This window comes from Pelodiscus sinensis, chromosome 3 (assembly GCF_049634645.1).
Source record: "Pelodiscus sinensis isolate JC-2024 chromosome 3, ASM4963464v1, whole genome shotgun sequence".
NCBI lineage: Eukaryota > Metazoa > Chordata > Testudines > Trionychidae > Pelodiscus > Pelodiscus sinensis.
The window spans coordinates 41424080-41436002 of record NC_134713.1 but is presented as its reverse complement, the minus strand read 5'-3'; the positions used below and the strand labels follow the sequence as shown (position 1 = coordinate 41436002).

The following is an 11923-nucleotide window of genomic DNA, read 5'->3' as shown; positions in this document are numbered from 1 at the left end:
AGTCAGTGTTCTTGCGGAAATTCAAGCGGTCAGCATAGACAGCTGGCAAGTTTTTCCGTAAAAGCAGCTGCTTTTGCGGAAAAACTTGCCAGTCTAGACACAGCCTTAGGGTATGTCTACACTATAGCGTTATTTCAAAATAAGATATTTTTAAAATAACACGTCTACACACAAAATGCATTTCGAAATAGCATTTTCGTATTTTGAAATGGCACATCCACACTGATTGGATGCTGAATCGCATTTAAGGCTGCCCGGAACCAGTTCTGGCAGGGCATGAGGTCACCAGGTCATCAGTTACCTTGTGTGGCTGCTGCCTTAGGCTATCTGAGGTTCGTGCTTAAAGGGAACCCTCCCCCCCCCCGACAGCCGGTTCTCAGGTTTCTCTGCTTGCTTGCCTACCTTGCTGAGGGACAGCAAAGTGTTTTTGCTGTGCGTGCTCTAGTTGCCCTCACTCAGGACACCACAGCACTCTCCAACATGGAGCCGGAGCTGCCCTTAGGAACTCTGCAGCTCCTGGACATGTTGCTGCAAATCTGGCAGCACTTTCTGCAGGTTGCCTTGCAAGCTCTGCAGCAACCCAACCCCCAAGCCATCTTCCAGACCCTCCTGGGGTATGTGACGGAACAGCTGCAACACCTGGACTCTGGCGTGCCCCACCACATCTGGCATCTGGACACCAGTACCGATTGGTGGGACCACATAGTCCTGGGATGCTGGGGAGATCATCAATGGCTCCAGAACTTTACGATGAAGGAGGACACCTTCCTGGAGCTCTGCAAGTGGCTTGCCCTGGCTCTGAGGCAACGGGACACGCACATGAGGCCCGTCATTCCCCTCCAAAAGTGTGTTGCCATCACCCTCTGGAAGCTCTCCACTGCGACTGTGCCAGGAGGGGGGGTGGCAGGAGGGAATGAGCTGCCCTAGGGAAAGCCAGAGGGTGGAGGTGGTGCAAGTCCCCTCCCCGGGAGGGTTTGTTCTGTCCTGCCCACACTAAGGATAGCCTGTGGTAGCCAGGATTGCTGGGGGGGAGGGGGGGGGGCAGAGAAGAGAGAAGGGCTGCTCCTGGGAAGTGGGGGAGCGAGGCAGTCTGGGAGAGGGGGACACTCTCAGGTGCCCTGGCACCCCAGTGACTCTCGGTTTTCTGTCCCCCTCGGCAGGGCCATCAACAGAGTTCTTCTCTGCAGAGTCATCCGCCTCGCTGATGTCAATGCGGTCATCGAGGGGTTTAACAACCAACTGCGGGTGGGCCATAGATGGGGGGCACATCCTGATCAGTGCCCCAGACCACCAGACCTCCACATTAATAAACCAGAAAGTATATTTCTTGGTCATCCTGCAGGCCGTGACTGACCACTGGGGACACTTTCTGGACATTAATGTTGGCTGGTCGGGCAAAGCACACAACACATTCGTGTACTGCAACTCCTCCATGTGCCAGAGGCTGCATGCCGGGCACTTTTTTCAGCGTCGGGGATGTGGACATGCCAGTCTGCCTGATGCAGCCTATCCCCTACAGCCCTGGCTCATGAAGCCCTACATGGGAAATCTCAAACCTTCCAGACAGGCCTTCAATACCAGGCTCAGCAGGATTGAGGGTGCCTTCGGGCAGCTGAAGGCATGGTTTAGGTGCCTTCTCACCCACCTGGACCTCGCGTAGTGGAATATTCCACACATGTTGGCAGCATGCTGTGTGCAGCACAATATGTGTGAGTGGAAGGGGGAGGCCTTCCTGTTAGGCTGTCTGGTGAAGGTGGAGTGCTTGGCCAGCCTGTACACACAGCCCCACATGGCTGCCATCTGGGAGGCCAATCGGGAGGCTCTCCATATCCGGAAGGCCCTCAGGGAGAGCTTCAATCCAAAGGAGCAGTAACAGTGCTCCCTGGTCCACCCCACTGGGGGCTTGTGCCTCATTCCTCCCTCATGTCCCTCCACTTACCCCTCCCTAACTTTCCTTCATGATGGAAAATAAAGACACGTGTTTTGATTAAACCAAACTCTGTTTATTCAACAAAACAGGGGGAAATGAAATTTGGGTGAGACTGGGGAAAGAAGGCAGGAGAGGGAAGAAGAGTCGGTGGGAGAGGGGAGGAGGAAACTTGGGAGGAGGGAGCTGGAAGGGGGAGGAAGGGGAGTGAAAAGAGGTTCAGGGCTCAAGGTCCGTGTGGCACTGGGGCCACTACTCCCAGCACCACTGGGGTGTGCAGAAGGTGTGGAGGGAGAAGCAGGAGGGAAAGAAGGAGCAATTGCTGGGGAGGCAGCAGAGACTGGAGTGGGAGGAGGCAGCATGCTCTGCACCAGGGTTTGCAGATGGGCACAGATGGCACTGGCCTGGGTAAGCTGCTCCCACAAGATCTGTCACTGGAGCTGAAGGTCTTTCTCCACCCAGTGATCGAGGGTGCAGTGCAGAGCTCACAATGCCCCCAGGTGCTGCCGCTGGTAGTTGTCCATTGGATGGGTGTGCCTGCGGAGGTCTCAGGTGCAGGAGGATGTCCCGGGTGGTGTGGCGAGCCCTCTACTTGTAGCTGGTTCAGTTGTGGAGAACAAGAACAAATGGTCAGTCATCCTTGAGGACAGTGCCTGAAGCCCAGTCCTCCTCTGCAAGGCGAGGATGACAGTTCTCCGCACCATCAGAGCCAATGTATTTGAACTCAAGGCCATGTTCAGGATGTCCAGGTGGCCCTGCTATCCCTGGGAGTGGGAGCTACCCAGCACAGCATGCACCTGTGCTGGGGTATGTCTACACTACCACCCTAGTTCGAACTAGGGTGGTAATGTAGGCATACCGCACTTGCAAATGAAGCCCGGGATTTGAATTTCCCAGGCTTCATTTGCATAAGCCGGCCGGCGCCATTATTAAATGCCGGCTTGTTCGAACCCCGTGCCGCGCGGCTACACGCGGCACGGGGTTCGAACAAGCCGGCATTTAAAAATGGCGCCGGCCGGCTTATGCAAATGAAGCCCGGGAAATTCAAATCCCGGGCTTCATTTGCAAGTGCGGTATGCCTACATTACCCCGCTAGTTCGAACTAGCAGGGTAGTGTAGACATACCCCTGTATATCAGTGTGTGTGTGGGGGGGGGAGGGGGAGAAGGGGATGTCCCCTGCGTCCTTGTACAGGGGGCTTGCGGAGTGAGGGTGTCCTGCTGTGTCCCACCCTGGGGTCAGGAGCATGTCATGTCTCTCCACACACCCTTGTGGCTAACAGGCCAAGGTCCCTGTGTGGCAGCCATCTGGGGCCATGTGCCCAGGAATAGCACAGCACGTGCACAGGTTGCTGCATGATCTGTGGCCAGCAAGGCCCAGGTGTGCAGTCCTTGGTCTCTCTCACCCCCCACATAAGGGAACAGTGATAGCACTCACATGATGTTCCATCCCCGGCCTCGGATGACTCCTGGGAAAAGTTTGCAAGGCTTAGGAGTCCTGGATTAGCTGGGTGGTGACACTGGTTTCCTCTGGCTCCTGGCTCCTCTCCTCCTCCTCTGTGCAGTCATCAGGACCACCAGCAAGGACAACATTGGCCGTGTCTGCCCTGGAGTTGATGTCCACCTGGGGGGAAGAGACTGTCCTGCACCCCAGGACATGGTCCAGGGCATCAAAGTAGGGGCAGCTCTCAGGAGCTGCCATCTATCGCCCTGGCATAAGACTGCCACAGTTCTTTAATCTTCATCTGCGCCTCTTCCTGGGTGTGGATGTGGCCTCTGTCAGCCATGCTGGCGGCCATAGAAAGCCACATTCCTGCATCTAGTGCAGAGATCTTGGAGATTGGTGGCATCCCCCCAAACCTTGATAAGGTCCATGACCTCCGCAGGACACCAGGAAGGTGCCCGTCTTTTCCGGTCCCTGGCAGGTTCTTGGGAGCTGGAGGACTGCTCCCGGGGAGCAGTGGAGGGCTGGCTAGTACCGGCTGGCTGGCTCATTTTGGGGCTACTGGGTCAGGGGCAGGCGCAGAGTGGCTCAGGGCTGGCAGGCCTGGTGTTAGCCACATGGGCTCTGGGCAGACTCTAGATCTTTAAGAGCTCCGGAGGGGGATGGGGAGGAGAAGAGTTTTCCTGGTGTGTACCAGAGTGGCCAGCAGGGCACCCTGGGAGGGGCTGGAGGCCCCCTATTTCGAAATAGCCCCTATTCCCTGTCGACACAGAGCCTATTCTGAAATAACTATTTCAGAATAGGTGCTATTCCTCATAGAATGAGGTTTACATATTTTGAAATAATTTCAGAATAGTGGAGGGCTTATTTCGAAATAGCGATTTGGCTGTGTAGACACTAGCAAAGTTTCAAAATAATGGTTGCTATTTCAAAATAACTTTGCTGTGTAGATATACCCTTAGTGTTCAACCATAACTCCTTGGTTGTGTTGCCCAATGTACCATAGCCCATATGCAATACGTTCCAGCATTATAATACTTCCAAAGGTGTTCATTGGTCACGTTCACTATAGGTGACTTCATGCAGTCAGCAGACATGCCGTTTTTACCATTGGGTTTAGTATGTAAGCCAAGGCAAAGTCTCATAGTGTTGTGCTATAGTGAACAGTCAGCTTCTAGGAGCCACTCGTGAGATTTCAGTAGGTCAAAAGAACTGAGCAAACCACCCCTTGTGGGTGCAGTTGTCTGCTGTGCAGAGGCCTAATTTTAACTAACCCCCTACATCCTAAAAAAATCAACTCTACCCGTCACTGAAAATTCAGGGCAGAAAAATAAGCGGTATGATTTTCCCAGCATTAGTTGGAGTGGCTGAACGTGAAGTTTGTGTTGAACATTTTGCAATTATAGATTACTGCTCTTATGAGACAGCCCACAAGGGGAGTGCTACTGGGAAGGCATGAAAAACCATAGATCATCTATTGTGGGAGGAAATTCTCCTTATCTAGCCAATGAGAGAGGGATGGACACCAGATGAAAAAAGAATTAGTAGAGAGAGGAAAACCAATGTAAAAAGCATCCCAACAGCTCTCTTTTGGTGCAAAATTAGTTCCACTCAGCTAATATCATTTAAGGGAAAAGGTGATAACTTGTGCAAATAAGCAGATCATCTTTTCCTCAGTCTAATCACAGAAAAGCTTTTTAATTTAAATGGATAATTTATTTTCAGATTGATAGATTTATTTGAGAAATACTACCCATTTCAAGCAAGCGTGGTTTTACTGGCATGGATGTATGAAAGAAACTGTTTACATGCAATTATACTCCAAATGTTCTCAAACTGGTGTTTGGAGAGTAGCTTCATCAAGTGGTGCTTTCCTCACTCTCAGTTATTAAATTGCAGAAGTTAACATTACATTAAGCTTTTTCCTAATGCTACTTTAACATGCCTGTAATTGCTGTAGTTGGCATAGGGATCTTATGTGATCGTGAATGACAGGAAAAGTAGTTTGCAGTCACTCCTGGGAGGGGAAATGGTCTACATGCTTGTGAATCACAGAGATGGTGTCTCAGAAGCCAATCTTTTAAGAAGTCTGAAAATACTTGTAATCAAATTTCTAGAAATTTTGTTTAATCCTCTTTACATTACAAACTTGACCCCAGTAAGTAGATCCATCTATCAAAAAGTCACTGATTGTATTAACACAATAAATAAATATAATCACCTTTGATCCCTTTTATCATCTTTTAAAAGAACTAAGTTCTTCCCTTTCCCCAAATCTACATTCTATCAGTTTTTCCTTCTGAAGAATTAGCTTTCAGAGTCTTCCAAAAGGATCAGTGCTGGTTGTGTCATTGGAAATATAAAACAATTAGACCTAGGATAAAATTTACAAAAGAGTAAGATTTAGGAGTTTCAAAGTCCCATTTTCAGCAATGATTTAGGAATCTCAGTCTCATTGATAGGGCCCTATCAAGTTTATGATCCATTCTGGTCAATTTCACAGTCATAGGATTTTAATAAGAATAAATTCTTTGCTTTTAAATATTTAAATTTGAAATGTCACAATGTAGTCATTTTTAAAGAGGAAGTGCTCTGTCTCCAAATTTCTGAAATGGCTATCTTTGTGTATTAGTGAAATATGTGGGAGAGACTGTTCAAAGGGCATATTTTTAGTCAGGAAAATTTCAAATGGGTGAATTTTAAAAGTTACTCAGGAAGATACAAACATCAGTGAAAATGTTTCAGATTTCTTCAAGTGTCTATTAAAAGTGGCCTAAGAATCAAGTCTTTCAATCTCTTCACAAAGGTCAAGAATATGCAAGTTGCTGTTTACCAAAATGCAGTGGTTCTCAACTCGTTTCAGTCCATGGACCACCAGGCCAATCAAAAAATTTTCGTGGTCCACCTCCTTTTTGAGACATAATAAAAAAAGAGCAGACAATGAACATTTTGGTTTGAAATTTATTTCTTACTAACAGATTTTTTGGATTCTCTTCTCACTGACAAGCTTTTCAATGTTTGGAGTGGTACCTGATAATGCACAATGAATATTGCTTTCCACTGCAAGCCGATTCCGCTGTTTGGACTTAATGTGCAACAAACACGAAAATCCAGTCTCTCACATATAAGTTGATGCAAATGGCAAAAGAAATCTGACTGCGTGTGCTGACAGATTTGGGTAACTCTCGGTCACACTGGCCCAAAATTTCTCTATGGTAGACTGCTGGTACATGTCTTGAGCAGCATAATCATTTTTCAGATCCAAGAATTCCTCCTGCAGATCCTCAGGAACACTATTAACATCTATTGTAAATGGATTCCTGATGAAAGATAATCCATCACTTGTCCTGTCCACCTCCGGAAAGTATCGTTGGAATTTGTCTCGTAGCTTCGGTAAATGATCAAGAATTTGCGTCCGAATGGCTTCCTTTCCCCCGAGCATGGCATCCACATATGGAAATTGAACCAAATTATTGCCTTCGACTCTTACGATCCAGAGTTCCAATTTGTCAAGAAAAGCCTTGATGATGCTTTGGTGAGAGAACAGATTTGCACCTTTCCCTTGCAGCTAAAGATTCAGTTTGTTCAAGATTCCAAAAATATCAACAAGATACGCAAGTTCTAAATTTGACTGCATCAGCACATTTCAGAATTCCTCTTTCCTTTGAGCCTGGAGAAATAAATCCAACTCCTCTCTCAATTGAAAAACTGTTGAGTATGTTCCCTGCTGACAACCACCGTACAGAAGTGTACAACAGCAACATATCAAAGTCGGTACCCATCTCCAGGCAAAATTTTTGAACAGCCTGGTGTTCAGAGCCGATGATTTGATGTGATTCACCACTTTCACCAACCCTTTGAAAATGGCGTTCAGTTGATCAGGCAATGTTTTTGACACCTAAGCTTCCCTATGAATGAAGCAATGAACTCCGGTTACCACTGGAACATGCTGTTTCACCAGTGCTTGGAAGCCCAATCTTGAGCCCAGTATGGCAGGTGCACCATCAGTGGTGACACCCACAAGATTTACCCAATCCAGACCATGTACTTCAAAGAAATTGTTAATTTCCATCATATCCTGAGCCTTTGTGGTGGTATCAAGAGTCTTACAAAAAGAAACTCGTCTTTCAAGTCTCCCTCAACTATGTATCATGAGAACACCAATAACTGAGAGCACAATCGGACGTAGGTCGATTCATCCAATTGTATGGCAAACAATGGAGACTTCTTTATTTCATCCACAACTTGTTCACTGATGTTCTGTGATATCTCATTTATCTGTCTCGATACTGTGTCGTTAGAGACAGATATTTCATTCAGCTTCCTTGCTGCTTCCTCACCAAGAACCAGCCGCACCATCTCTTTTGCACAGGGGAGCACAAGTTGCTTTACAATGGTATGAGGTTTCTTGGCCTATGCAACTTTGTATGCAACAATGTAGGAAGCGTGCACTGCATTGCTTGTCTTATTGTAGAATGCACTTGTTGAGTTGAGGCACTGCTGTTTCAGACCTGATAACCACTGCTCAAAATAAACTTCATCCTTTTGCAACAAGTTGGGGTGACACTTTGAGATGGAGTTTCAGCTTAGCCTCATACCATTGTAAAGCAACTTGAGTCATTCCCCAAGACTTTAAAACAAATAACACATTGTGGCAAATCCACGCCTTCTTTTTCTTGATAAGTGAAGTCAAATTTGATGTAGTCCTCCGAATACTTGCTCTTGACATTTCTTCCTGTCATTGCCATTATAAACAAACTATACCACACCTGTAAAACAGCACATGTAGCACAGGACGAACGATACAGCAACCGCTCAGCATGACGGCGGCAGCTACATTGACGCTCAGAGCCTCAGATGGAAGTTACTGGCAACACAATGTGGATGCGTGCTAGCTGATGCTATGGATGATGCGCCGCATGCTTGTGAACACGGCGTAAAACAGCCTAAAGGCGGTGCCTGCTCTCGCCATGTGACTTTGGACAAATGTTCCTGTGGACCTCCAAAAAAGTCACCATGGACCACCAGTGGTCCATGGACCACCAGTTGAGAACCACAGCTATAATGGTTTCAAATGTCTTGGTTTTTCTATGCAGCAACACACAGGTCTGAATTTGCCCCACTGCCATCAATAAAAGTGTTAAATTGCTGCTAGAACTGTTTGTTTTAACTGATGCCCCAGAGTTTGTTCTACCTAAATGTTAAGATAAAGAATTTCAGGCTTTGTTTCAGTTTACTCAGCGTGTGGAGAGAGACATCTTCATTTAGCATTTATATTGTTACAGGTCAATTCACTTTCAGTCCCCCCATGCACATCATTCCTCTTGGTCTATAGGCTTATTCCAGGACTCAAGTGACCACTCTACAACATTTCTCCAGACTTATGTTTCTTGTGTCACCAAGTGACTAAACCAGAATACCCCCTCTAAGCTATCAAAATCTGAAGGATGGCTTTCCTTTCAACCCTCTCTCACCCCAAATCTTTTGCAGTACTTATCCTAAATGGCAGCTAACACTTGAAAAGTTACCTTGACTGCAACCAGACTTACTTGAGGTAAAACACAGGGAGAAAATTCAATTAAAGGTTATGCAGAAGGGCCAGACAGATGTCTGTTACTTCCCCATTGTGGCATGATTTTTTAATAACTGGCAAAACTCTTGAAACCTAGAACTTTGAATCTTTCCAGTGAGTCAAAAATGTCTGGGATACATGAGACTACTATAGATTCTACCTTTTAAGTGTAGCAATCAAAACTGCATCATCTGATATAAGTGAAATCTCTAAGGGCACATCTACACAGCAGGGCTAAACTCGAAATAAGCTACATAACTTGAGCTAATTGTGTAACTTAAGTTGAAATAGCTTATTTTGACTTTTGGCGCTGTCTACACATCAGTTATTTCAAGACAGAGCACTCTTCTCCTGACTTCCCTTACTCCTTGTACAAGGAGGGTTACAGGAGTCAGAGCAAGTAGTCCTCCAGCTCAACATTATTTTGACATGTTGAAATAACTGCTTGTGTGTAGATGCGGACAATGTTATTTTGGAATAACGTCAGTAATTCTGAAATAACACTGGTGTGTAGAAATAGCCCAAGTGTATATATTATGAGACCACACAAAGCCTCATTGGGATAGGTTGCAGTGTTATAGCATTATTTATTATGTGTTGAAATCAGACATAGAAACATACAAAGGTAGTCATGCCCCAAAGAGCTTATATTTTAGGTGACACAAGAGGTGCTAGTTAAGAGTAGGTAATTTAACAGCTTATTTTAGAAAACATATAATAAATATCTCCTATGATTATTTTTGCAGTTGTGGCTAAAGGCCATAGTCAAGTTGGATCCCATCATAGTAGGTGTTGTAAAAATGTAATACTCTAGAGAGTTTATAATCTAAAATACAGAATATAACCAATAGAGAATATAAACAAGCCATAAGGGTGAGAGTGAGGTAGACAAGGTAACAAATAACAGAATGTGCACAATTCTTAACCAGTCAGTAGCACTGATCACAGCTCTCCACATGCCTGGCCATTATAAGGTTGCAGTTTACTATTTGCCTTAAGGAAGAGGTGATTTTTAAGGAAGGACTTGAAAGAGGATAAGGTGGTGGTTTTAAGAATTAGGGAGCAGTTCCTAGGCACAAGAGGTGGGGTGCGAGAAAGTGCGAAAGTGCCTATTGAAGTAGAGAACCAGGTGATCAAGGCTGGCATCCTTGGTGGCGTGAAGGTGGGAGGTGTGCTGCGATAAAAAGCCAGCCATGTGATAGGTAGGATGATATTGTGCATGGTTTTGTAAGTAAGGACAAGATTGTCCTTGTTTGAACGAGTCTTTGTCCAGTTGTCGCTGATAAACTGGAAGAAAGGGAACTAGTAAGAGGCACTTGAAGAGATAGCTCATAGCAAAATCAGAGCAATGAGCCAAGAAATGATCTTAAGCAGTAGCATATCAACTGAACTTGAGTGAGGAACAATTCCAGGTTCCAAGGCCAGCGAGAGTACAGTAGACAAGGTGCAAAATGATCAGGGTTTGGACAAGTGTTTTATCAGAGAGGAAAGCTTAGACCTTAGAGATGTTGTGCAAGAAGCAAGAAGAAGGGATAAGATTTATACATGATCTGGATGTGTGATTCAAAGAATGAGTCAAAGATGGATCCAGGATTACAGGACGGAGTGTCAGAGAATCATGGAATTTTATGGGCATTATGGGAAAAGTGGGTGATGTCCAGACAGAACGGGTATACTGGTTATAATTCATTGTAATTTAAGCAAAGAGAAATCATGTGTATGCACATGTACCCATGTGAATGAACCTGCCCTTTTGCCTACAAGTCCTCATATTCTGTTAGCAGGGTCTGCGTGACATCCTTGGCTACATTTAGACTGCAGAGGTTTTTTTTGAAAAAGATACGCAAATTGCAAACCTCAATTTATGTATCTTTTTCCGCTTTTTTTTTCCAAAGAGGCTTTTCCGAAATTTGGCCCATCTACACAGGACCAAATTTCAGAAAAACCACCTCTTTTGGAACATCCCTTATTCCTGTCACTGAGAGGAACACAGGAATGCTGAAAGAACACACCCATTTTTTTGGAAACTGTTCTGAAAAAGTGGACATGTTCCCTGGATGCAGCGGAAAATTCTGCACTCTAGACATAGCCCCGGTGTCAAAAAAGTTCTCCTACCTTTACCAAGACCAATTCTTCCTTGTTTAGCTTTTGTTTCAGACTGTTAATTTTTTTATATTTAGATGTAAACACCCTGCATTATAATTCAGACAGGATATCATCTCTGAAATCAGTAGACAACTTCTAAATGTGCAACAGTATGGAGTGAGAGCTTATTACTGTCTCCTATTCTATACAATTTGCTATTGTATCCAATATGTAATAAAGTTCACAATTCTCAGATTAAAAGGTTTCCTGTTTCAAATGTTAATCCCATGGATAAAATTAAGTTCCACTACTCAGAATGTTAAGTAACCATTTCTTTTAACTATTTCATTTTATATCAGATGAAGAAGCTTTGATTGCCACCATGTAAGGTAGAATCTATAGTTACCTGCCTCAGAAGCTGGTTACGTGTCCCAATGGGGATTGCAGCAGATATCAGTCCCCTCTGGCCATTATGCTCTTAACTCAGAGAAAAACACTTCCTCCAACAATTCACGTTGTGTCTTTTCAGAACCATAATAAGATGACCATCTTCATACTAATCTGTCAAAAGAAAAAACCCAAACACTCATCTAGGCCTGCAACACAAACATCTGAGTGTAGCCACGAAGAGAAGGAAAACATACTTTCACTAGCAGCACAAAGCTAGAAAATACACATGTGCAACCACTGTTAATTTTCACTTGAAAAAGAAATCATAAATCTTTTATTTAGAAAAGTCCCCAGTGATACGAAGTGCTATCCACACAGTAGAAACCATCTTCATAGTCTGAGAGGACACAAGGTGAAAGCTGCATAGGAACCATATAAACTCGGTTAATACAACTCGCAGATTCTGATTTCCTAGCAATATACTATAAACTGTGTCATGTTAAATTT

General features: G+C 45.0%; 1 protein-coding gene across 1 annotated transcript in view; it reads right to left on the bottom strand.

Annotated features, from left to right (window-relative positions):
* Positions 1-1917: 1917 nt before the first annotated feature.
* Positions 1918-11923, bottom strand: part of MCPH1 (microcephalin 1) — a 225446-nt gene continuing 215440 nt past the window's right edge. The window contains exons 14-15 of the transcript XR_012902550.1: positions 3364-11587; positions 1918-2525 (exon numbers count right to left, since the gene is read on the bottom strand). The gene's annotated coding sequence lies outside the window, so the exon portion shown is untranslated. The remainder of the gene's footprint in view (positions 2526-3363; positions 11588-11923) is intronic.